This window comes from Chiloscyllium plagiosum, chromosome 35 (genome assembly GCF_004010195.1).
Source record: "Chiloscyllium plagiosum isolate BGI_BamShark_2017 chromosome 35, ASM401019v2, whole genome shotgun sequence".
NCBI lineage: Eukaryota > Metazoa > Chordata > Chondrichthyes > Orectolobiformes > Hemiscylliidae > Chiloscyllium > Chiloscyllium plagiosum.
The window spans coordinates 28,089,947-28,101,469 of NC_057744.1; the positions used below are offsets into that span (position 1 = coordinate 28,089,947).

The 11,523-nt window shown below is 39.6% G+C and overlaps 1 long non-coding RNA gene across 1 annotated transcript in view; it reads right to left on the reverse strand.

The window, feature by feature from the left end:
- Positions 1–11,523, reverse strand: part of LOC122540523 — a 58,293-nt gene that overhangs the window by 7,095 nt on the left and 39,675 nt on the right. Inside the window, exon 2 of the long non-coding RNA XR_006309342.1 lies at positions 8,516–8,586. This is a non-coding gene — a long non-coding RNA (uncharacterized LOC122540523). The remainder of the gene's footprint in view (positions 1–8,515; positions 8,587–11,523) is intronic.

Below are 11,523 nucleotides of genomic sequence, written 5' to 3' on the forward strand. Positions count from 1 at the left end.
TCTTTAAGTATATTCAGTACTGAGGTAGATATATTTTTAATAAGTAAATAAATCAAGGGTAATGGGGATGAGGCAGGAAAGTGAAGCTGAGGATGATGGGATGAACCATGGTCTTATTGAGAGGTGGAACAGATTTGATGGGTTGAATGGCCTACTTGGATTCCGAGGTCTTTTTGTCTTATGTACATATGGTCAGTCAAAGTTAAGGGTGCTGTGCGGGTAGGGTACCAGGTGGGTTGGGGTAAGGTAACAGATAGGTAAAGAGCCAAATTAATCATCTGGTGGTTGGGTAGCGTGTCAAGTGGATAGGATGGCAGGGTGCCAGGAGGTAGGATGCTAGGGGATGGTAGAATTCTAGGGGGATTGGCCACTTGTTGAGTAAGATGCCAAGTAAGGAAGGTGGCAAGTAAATCTGAGGTAGGTATCGGGGGTAAGGAGACAATTGGATTGGGATAGATATTAAGTGGGTAAAGTGACAAGAGGGTAGGAGAAGAGTGCTGGGAAATAGAACTTGCAGGAGATATGGTGCCTGTCGGTGGTAATGCTCCAGCAGTTAGAATACCAGTGAGTAGGGTACAAAGTATGTAGAGGACAGGTAATTAGGGTGCCAGGATGCAAGAGGCAGGTGATGGTTTAGCAGGATAATTGCTCGACTATTAATCCAGAAACTCAGTTCATATTCTGGGGACCTGGCTTTGAATCCTACCATGGCAGATGGTGGAATTAAAATACCTGGATCTGAATTAAGCATCTACTGTTAACCATGAAACCGTTGTTGATTGTCAGAAAAACCCATCTGGTTCACTGGTGCCCTTCAGGGAAGGAAATCTGCCATCCTCACTTGGTCTGGCCTACATGTGACTTCAGTCCCACAGCAGTGAGGTTAACTCACAATTTCACTTTGAAATGGGCGAGCAAGCCATTCAGTTGCACTAATCACACAAAGTTTCAAAGGAATGAAATTGGATGGATCACATGGCAATTAAATCTGTTATGGACCAGACCAGACACACTCAAAGCATTTCAAGAAAGTAGCTGGTCAAATCACTTAGTTTTAAACAAAACAGAACTAATTTACAGGATTACCAAATGAAACACAAATGAAAGAAAACAATACAGAATAACTTAACCTGTCCGAAAACCCAACAGATTATACCAACATAATGATGCTGGTCCCAATATTTGCAATAATTCCCATAAAAACCCCTTGGTACAAAAGTTAAAATTAAACAGGGTCTTACAGGAGAGAGATGTCAGAGAGAGGATCAGCATGGACCTGCTCCTTTCATGTGGCTGTTTTTGGGACCAGCAACCTTAAAAATTGCTTGACTGTTTTCAGTGAACAGCCAGACTGTCAGAAACTAGAGAAAAGCTGAGGTGGGAGAACTGGCCACTTCCCTTTCATTGTACAAGTGTTTTGTTTTAAAAAAAACTTCACAGCCTTTTTCTTGAGGCAGTATCTGTTAGCTATAATCAAATTGGCCCTAAAACCCATCCAAGCCCAGACGTTTCAGAATCTCTGTTTTTGCAACCTTCTGAAAAAAATACAAGTACAAGTACAACATAACCTTGCTAAAGGTGCAGCATCATCACACCTGGGAACCTAAAAAGTCAACAGCAGAAACAATCCTGTCGACTCTGCAGTTTCCTCCTTATTAAGATCTGGGGGCTAGTCCCAAAATTGGGAGAAGTGCCTCACAGACTAGTCAAGCAACAGCCTGACATAGTCATAATCACGGAATCATAATTTACAGACCAGGCATCACTATCACCATCCCTGGATATGTCCTGTCTCAGAGGTGGCGGCACAGTGGGATACCATTGGGAGGGAGTTGCCCTGGGAGTCCTCAACATTGACTCTGGAACTCAGTCTCGTGGCTTCAGGTTAATCATGGGCAAAGAAATCTCATGCTGATGACCACGTTATATCCTCAGTTGGGTCAAAATCCTAGAATTCCCTTCCTAATGGCATTGTGGGTCAACCCGCAACAGGTAGACTGCAACAGTTCAAGAAGACAGCACACTATCACCTTCTCAAGGGCAACTAGAAACTGACAATATATACTGGTCAGCCAGCAACACCCATACTCCACAAATGAATAAAAAATTGGTAAATAGGGGACCCAGTAAGTAGTGTAGTGTTTTGGGTAGGTCAGTGTGGATGAGAGATATTGCATTTAATGGGGACACAACATGTTCCAGAGGGGGTAGAAAATGAGTGTTGAGTCTCAGGATAGGAGGCGGAGTGAGGGGTCAAGAGGAGAATAGTCCAGAGTCAGGTGAGGGGGCTGTCCAGTCCAATCACAGAGGAGGGTAAAGGGAAAGTTTCAGTTCTTGAGAGGGGGATGTTGAGATTCATGGCAGTCTATGAAAATATGTGTGTCTGACTATGGGTTTGTGCCTGTGTGTCTATGTGAGCCTTTGTAATACATGTGTGTCTATGCATATATGTATGTATTTAGCAGTGTCTGTGTGTTAGCACATGTCGTTTGTGTAGCTGTTTGTACATGTCTTGGTTGTAAGTGCACATTTGTGTGTCTGCAAGTATGCATGCATGTATCTGTGTGCGCACAAGTGCAGTGCATGTCTATGTACACACATGTGTCTGTACAAGTGTGTGTTTATGTGGATTTACTGCATGTGTTTGCATCGGTACGTGTATGCGCATTCACACACATTTTGTTTGTGTGTCTGTGGGTCAGAGTGTGTATGTGTATCTGTGTGGGTGTGTGCCTGTGTTGCTTGGTGTGGTGGGAATTATTGTTGCATCCTATGGCAAGGTGTGTTGGCTCCTGGGGCAAAAGAGCAGAAGACGGGTGTCAGATGAGGGTTTGAGACATCTAAGGGGTCTGGAGGAGGTCTACTGGGTACTGTGGGAGGTAAATTGAGAGATTGTGTCATGGTTATGGAGGATTTTAATTGTACATGATTCGAGATTCCAAACATAGAGGAAATGTCTGGGAGCATCTTCAGTTCCCTGGACTGTTGTTTTGGAGCCTGCTATGCTCCACAGGGTCCCCATGCGCAAATCCTTTCCCCGCTTCAGAAACAATAATCCAGCTGTGGAAATTTGGGCCAATTGCTTAACTAAGCAGAGAAAGGAAACAGATATTTTCAGAATATAATTAAACGTTGAGCACTGATTGAAGTGGAGTTGGTGGAGTTGCTGAGTTCTGCAAGTATTTAGGATATAGTCTCTACAATTTCCCCAGTTAATGACCTCTGCAGCAGCAAAACAGCTGTATTAATGAATGAGTTCCTCATTAACATGTATCCTTTTCCGCTGAATATTTAGCAGAGGCCAAAACTCATGACTATTATGACAGAGGATGATTTCAATTCCCCATTCTCTGATTGTATCCCTGCAGAGCTGAGGCCACCACCTCAATGTGGCTATCAACACTTGATTAGCACCAATGTCCAAAAAGTTCAGAAACAGAATTAAAACGATACTAAATTTAATTATAATTCACTCGAAATTATTTTTCTCAAAGGAGCACTGATAGGAAAATGGTGTGCATAATGATCAGAGAATTCTACTAGGAATTAGAATCTGCGAGCTACGCAGTCAAATTTGTTGATTTTAATTGAATATTGATTAATTAGGTAACAGTACATTAGTATGCATAATATATGCCACATACCAAGGACTTCAAGATGAATCCAAAGTCAATTCTGTCTACATTCCACATAATATGCCATTTTTTCGCAAACCATAATAGAACATATTGTTGCACTTCATTCACAAAGTGTGCAGCCCCAAGCAAACAGTTTTATTTTTGGTCTGTCCCAAATTCTATTTCTTCCCCATTACCTCACACCATTGAAGAACAGCTGAGGAAGGTTAACATTCAAATTACAATAGCAGTACAATGATATCTTGATGTTCTTGTGCTACGACTGTTAGTTTGGTTTGAAACGATGAGAGAGTCATTAGGAAGATTTGCAGACCATTTTCAAAAACAATGTCACAAGGTTTGCAAAGGATCATCAAAAATCTCTTCAAATGTCACACCGGCAGATTTGTAATTGGGAATGCCATAGGTACTGCCAATAAGACTGGGACAAAATGATGACGCCAAAAGAAAATGAACATTGACTGCTGCCACTTCTAACAGTATGCTTGGAACACTAGATAAAAATAAAGGACTTTCTGGTCTCAATACAAAAGTAAAATATTATTTTCATGGTTTAGTTTTTATTGAAAATATTTCCTGCCTGTGCTGCATTTCCTGATGCCTTAAAGCTTCAATACTCTAATCAGGCGCATTCTGTTTGCTGTCATTTGAAATATTATCGTAACCACACAGTAAAGCTGAAAGTATTCGAGCTTTCACCACATCTTGAAGACAAACCTGCGGAACTTCTTAGTTACACAAGCTAGCATCAGAGTAGTAGCAAGTGAAGAATTCTGACCTGGAGAAGTGTCAGGGGATCTTGATGCACTCAATAAAGGACTGAAAAGTCAGGAAATGTCTGCTATGGAGCTAGCAATATCCACTTGACCCAAGAAACTGTGTAACTTCCATACCTTCTTTTTAGTTTGTTGGATTCTGGAAGTGATCTGGTTAAATTGCTTTTCAGAGATGATTTTGCTTTTTGAAGTTGATACGTGTGGCCAAATGTATTAGCTGGCCCTTGCTGGACAATCTTTGCATATGTGATTCTATCTTGCCCCAGAATGCCAGCACTTCAAACTTATACTCTTTGGATCTTCATGCAATCTCAGGCTAAACTTCCAGATTACCTTTCACCTCCACTTATTAAGAGGCTGTACATGACAGCATAGCGACAGAACACCATGCTCTGTGTTGCACATGTTCCAACCTTCTCGGAAGTTATTAGCACTTGACCACTGTGGTCAATCACAGCATAATTCACTGTCTTATTCACATATTTATTAAACATCCATTCACTATTAACTCATTAGAAGAGCTAACATTTTGTTACTTCATTGGGTCATCTGATTATCTACTGATTTATTAACAGGAGAGGGGAGTTAATGTACACCTGTAGATCTACAGCACAATGGAATATCAAATAAGCCTCTCATTTCATTTTCAACTTTAACACCTTATGTGAAGACCTAAATACACAATGGAGGGCAGTATTTTCCTTTTGATAAAATGTCAAAATGATAAATGTTGAATGGCAATTTCTCACCAATGTCATCTTGGTCAAAGGTGTATCAGGTAGATTTATGAAATGCTGGTCAGGTAAAATAACTTTATTGATGCTTGCATTTTCTGCATTCCTCTATGAACTTAATTGTTTATACTTGCAATATCTCCTTCCTATATCAGGGCAAGGCTACTATTTGATTAATAATCATACATTCTTTATCTGCAGGTTTTAACGATGCATCCACTTCCTCATCAGAACTCTGCTTTTCACATAACATACTGGAACCTCTTTAGCCTGAGTTTCAGTGTGTGAGCTGTCTGTGCAAACTTATTTACTCTGGATCTGTTTCCTAAGCCTCAATTAAGTCATGCTAACGATCTCTTATGAACCATGCTCATTCTTAAATAGAGTTTTAGCCGCACTAACATCCATTTGCAGTTTTTCTGTGACCTCTGACGATGGACATTGAATAGCGATGGCTTTGGTCATCGCACGTGACAAAAAATACCCCATATCTGTTCCTGCAACTGTTCCATCTCTTTAGCCTCAACTGGACTTTTTGTGCTTATAGGTGAAGCTAAGATTTTCATACTGCACATCATTCCCCAGAAGTAAATTAACTCCATCAATGGATAATTTCTTAGTTACCCTGAGTACCGTTCACAGCAGGTCTTGTTAAACTACAATTGGATCTGTTGCCTTTTCCATCTGAGTTTTCTTTATCAACTGATTCTTACAAACCCCAGCAAGGTTCCCCTTTCAACTCCAGCATACTGAACAAATATGTTCCATGGAATAAAGGTTTAGTTTTATGGATTCAAAAGCCATTACTGTCACCTGTCTAACAGTTGCAACTTCTTGGTCATCATGATGAGTTATAGAGTCACAGAGATGTACAGCATGGAAACAGACCCTTTGGTCCAACCCGTCCTTGCCAACCAGATATCCCAACCCAATTTAGTCCCACCTGCCAGCACCCGGCCCATATCCCTCCAAACCCTTCCTATTCATATACCCATCCAGATGCCTTTTAAATGTTGCAATTGTACTTGCCTCCACCACTTCCTCTGGCAGCTCATTCCACACACGTACCACCCTCTGCATGAAAAAGTTTCTTTTATATCTTTCCCCCCTCACCCTAAATCTATGTCTTGTTCTGGACTTCCTTAGTAAGTTTGCAAATTCCTCCAAAAGAGTAATCTCTTGAAGAGATTCATACGTGATTTCACCTTCAAATGCTCTTACCCGTCTGTCAAAATGACTTTGCTTAAACCTTTTGGTTTCAATAGAGATTTTCCCATACCACTTAAGTTCTGGAACCTATACTTTAATTCAAATGTAGCTAATATAGCCTTATTCACTGCATCATAACCTCAAGATATCTCCTCTGACAGTGAAATAAAGATTTCTCTGCTTTTTCTATTAATTTACCCAATATAAGTAATGTCCAGTCCTCTTTTGTCCATTAAATTTGTTTTGCCGTTCTCTCACATTATGTGAAGAGTGCCTCCAGATCTTGTTACTCAAACTTTGATGGATTGTGAAAACTTACACTTCAAATTATGGCAGAAATTCTGGTTCCACCAGAACCTTCACCAGCATGTGACACCTTCTGTCTCAACTGTGACAGTTTAAACTTAAATTCATGTTCCTTTTGGTATCCTGATTGTAGTTTTCTCATTTCCGTTCATTTCTGTAATAATTTCCCCTTTCTATCAGTCTCTTCCCTTTGGAATTCCATCCCTGATTCTCTCCTCATGCTGAAGCTGCTTTATTGTAAGTGAGTATCACCTGATTCCAACATTTCACTATCTAAGGTATATCAGCTGTTTTGTATTTCCAACTGCAAGGACATCAATTATTCCTGCATTTTAGCCCTGCCAGACAATACTACCTCCAGTTTACCGACCAATTCAATCAACTTGGGTTTTGAAATTTCCTATAAGATTACTAGTGACAACTCTGCCACTTGCAGGAAATCATTTGCCATTTCCACTGCCATGACTTAATTGCAGAACTGAACTGGTATTTTCCTACATCTGTCTTATTCCAATACTATACCCAAATCCTTGCAGCCTGTTTCAGATCAAATCTCAGATGAACCCCCCACCCCCCCACCCAAACATTATGACTCTCTGCGATTGTGAGCAGGAAATCATGGCCCGCTATTTGAGGCTTCACAAAAGTGAAGAATTTTAAAAAGAACACAAAGTCACAACTTAGAACAACTTGTGCAGCAGAGTTAAACTGATTTACTTTAGATTTACAGTGGGTTTTCACTGCATTAGGCAGAGAGACCATTTCTGAGCGATTGAAGAACTGAACTCCCCTCTCTTCCTGTAACTTGTTCCTGCATTTAAGTTGCTCAGTTAATCAAAACTAGCTATTGGTAGGCAATATGCCTTTATCATTGATAACTGGTCATGAGTCTAAAATGCAGTAAAGCTCTTGTTACCAATAAAAACTGTATCTGTCGACCCCCTTGGCTCGAAATTGTCTGTTACTCAAAATTCAATTACTGCTTCTTCAGTTATTTGCATGATTCTTAACATGGGGTCAAGTTACTTGCTTTCAAAACATAGAGTCATTCTTTCAATCACTACTTGTAAAACTGTTCTTTTTCATTTTTAATCACAGTTTCAAAAATAACAATTAAAAGGAATTGTCCTTACACTCGTAAATGTTTTTGTATGAGCAGTTATTCATTTTTTTTGCTGTTCTGTAGCAACAATCTGCACATTATCAGAAATGCAGCTAGCCCTTAGCTTCTCACAAAGTTCTGGGGAACACCAGATCAGGTACCGGGGATTTATCTATCTTTATGTGTTTTAAGACGTCCAGCATCTGCTCTTCTATAATATGAATTCTTTTCAAAACATCACTATTTATTTCCTCAAGTACCCTAGCTTCTACATCCTTCTCCACATTAAATATTGACATAAAATATTTATTTAGGATCTCACCCATCTCCTGTGATTCCACATAAAGTTGGTCATGTTGATCTTTAAAAGGGTCTATTCTCTCCTTAGTTACTCTTTGCCTTTAATGTAGTTGCAGAATCTCTTTGGATTCTCTTTAACTCGAGTTGCCAAAGATATCTCTTGTCACCTTTTTGCCATCCTGATTTCCCTCTTAAGTACACTCCTACTGCCTTTATACTCCTCTAGGGATTCATTCGAATCCCTGCAGTCTATAGATGATATATGACACCTTCTTGTTCTTGAACAGAGCCTCAATTTCTCTAGTCATCCAGCATTTCCTACATCTATCTGCCTTTCCATTCACACTAACAGTGACATGTTTTCTCTGAATTCTCATTATCTCATTTTTAAAGGCCTTCCACTTCCCAACATGTGAAACTGGCTTCAATGTGTCTTTAGAATTTTTGTACCTTAAAAACTGAATGTGTTCTGCTGATCTCCCATGCTCCAGTTTATCCATTCTTCTTGATCTGTGTTGCATCTGAATTAAAAATCAAATAACACCAGGTTATAGTCCAACAGATTTGTTTGGAAACAGTAGCATTCGAAGCGCTGCTCCTTCACCAGGTGGCTTTCTCCAAAGTCAAATCCATTTGGATGACAATAAACCTAACAAAGATTCATCAGTAATTCTAACAACAATTCTGTGTCTTGTGAATTCTGATTTCAAGCCTCCATTGTAACTTTTTTTTCTCTAGTTGTCATGATCATTAATAACATTTTCTATGGATTCTCCTCGATGCAGAATTCTTATGTTACATTTTACTCTTTCAGAAATTGTATTTGTTTGAAGATTGAACTAATTGTCAAAAGCTTGAAAAACTTCATCAACATCCCTTTTGCTTCTTTTACACCTTGTTGATCATTATCAGCTATAGTTATAATTGAATACAACAGCATATTTATCTGTTTCACTTTTGATTTTGTTCTAGTTTGGAAACAATTCAGTATCTTAAGAATTAATTTCTCCAAGATGTCCAGTTTTATATTTCATTTGACCCCTATCTCAATGTAAGACCTCCTGATAATATTATTTCTGCTGCCATTTAGACTTAATGTGATTATTTGGTTTCCTTGGTTTGAAGTCTTTTAATTTTTCTGAATCCCAATGTTTATTAATATCCTTACTTTGAAGTATTTCAGTAAGACAATGCTGCTGCGCTGAGATATTTACAGATGCTTAGGTGGTCAAATGAAGGATTCCATCTTGTGAAAGTAAAATTGATTATCCTGTTCTTTTTTTTACAACCAAGTCTTTTTTTTTTACAACCAAATAAATTATGCTCATTCTCTTTAATGGCTTTGTTGAAATTATCCTACTGTTTGCATCTTCAAAGATAATTCCATTCTCTGAATAGATACTCTGATCAAATCCCCCTTTATGAAAAGAATCTCATTCCTTTAATGTATTTCTCTCAATAACTCAGATTGTTTATGATAATAAGCTCCTTGCGTTATGTCTTTTCTCCCCCCAGATGACCATGTTTTCTGCAAACTTAAGTTCTTCCTGACTTTAAAATTATTTAAATATTGATTTCTTGCTTCTTTCTAAGATCTAAATGATCTCCTAACTTACTTCATTCGATTAGATTACTTACAGTGTGAAAACAGGCCCTTCGGCCCAACAAGTCCACACCGACCCGCCGAAGCGCAACCCACACCATACCCCTACATTTACCCCTTACCTAACACTACGGGCAATTTTAGCATGGCCAATTCACCTGACCTGCACATCTTTGGACTGTGGGAGGAAACCGGAGCATCCGGAGGAAACTCACGCAGACACGGGGAGAACGTGGAAACTCCACACAGTCAGTCGCCTGAGGCAGGAATTGAACCCGGGTCTCTGGCACTGTGAGGCAGCAGTGGTAACCACCGTGCCACCGTGCCGCCCACAAATTCATTAGACCTTTTGTGCTTTCAAATTGCCTTATATCACTTTAATTGTGGCTTTGCAACATTCCCACTGCAAGTGCTTTTTAAAAATTACTTCTGAGTTCTTGATTTCCCTTATTCTAACTGTGCTTCATTGGTGCCAACTGCAGCAGAAGTAATACTCACCCTGGGCTGTGAGTCATCTGCTTCATTTTTAATTTCTCTGCAAGTGCACCATATCTTTTAAATTTTTTCTCCTACTTGCAAGGAATTTCAACTTTACTCAGATCCCCCAGCATTTGTTTGCTCTCCAGCTGAACCTCAATTCAGATCTGTTCCTTCTGTTCACTGTATCTGCTGTAATCTGTCAGTGCAAAGTAAAACAACTATTCCAACTCTATACAGCCTCTATCTCACACTTTGTTTTGTATGTGTGAGTGATGATGCTAAAGCTCTAAGAGGTGTATTTGTCCTGTCTTTTTTTTAAGAAGAAAGGTTGCAATAGAGATGACAAGCAGTTTGCCTCAAAGTCAATAAAGTAAACAGCTTGAGGCCTTGTCTTTTTTTTTTAAAAACGTGGAACAACAGAAGCAGCATAAATGGATGGGGTCAATCTCCCCCAGTATCAGGAATTTAGTTTTAATGTTTAACTAGCAGTTGTTGCTGGTTTCTTGAAGCTTGGTTTGGAAGCTGCAGTATGTCTCTCCCAGCAATTCTCTCTTCAAGTTTTCTCTTGATTTATTTCCTCTCGGACTAGCGAATTGCTTGTGAGATAATCTATTTTACTGAATTTGGCCTTTGCCAAGGGTGTCTCTATGGGATGTTACTAAATTGGACCAGTTACTATTTGGTAATTAAATAATCTATTATTATACTATGTTTTCCAATACAGTTAAGTGTATCCAATGTCTTCTTTCTTTAGTTATATAATTATAGAGGACTGGAGAGGCAAATGTAATTCCTCTCTTCAAGAAAAGAAATAGGGAAATCCCCAGCAATTACAGACCAGTAAGTCTCACGTCTGTCGTCTGCAAGGTGTTAGAAAGGATTCTGAGGGATAGGATTTATGACCACCTGGAAGAGCATAGCTTGATTAAATGCAATCAACATGGCTTTGTGAGGGGCAGGTCATGCCTCACAAACCTTATCGAGTTCTTTGAGGATGTGGCTAGAAGAGTTGATGAGGGTCGAGCTGTGGATGTGGTGTATATGGACTTCAGCAAGGCATTTGATAAGGTTCCCCATGGTAGGCTCATTCAGAAGGTCAGGAGGAATGGATAAAGGGGAACTTAGTTGTCTGGATACAGAATTGTCTGGCCAACAGAAGACAGAGATGGTAGTAGAAGGAAAATATTCTGCCTGGAAGTCAGTGGTAAGTGGTGTTCCACAGGGCTCTGTCCTTGGGCCTCCACTGTTTGTAATTTTTATTAATGACTTAGATGAAGGGAATTGAAGGATGGGTCAGCAAGTTTGCAGATGACACAAAGGTTGGAGATGTCGTTGACAGTATAGAGGGCTGTTGTAGGCTGCAGCGGGACATTGA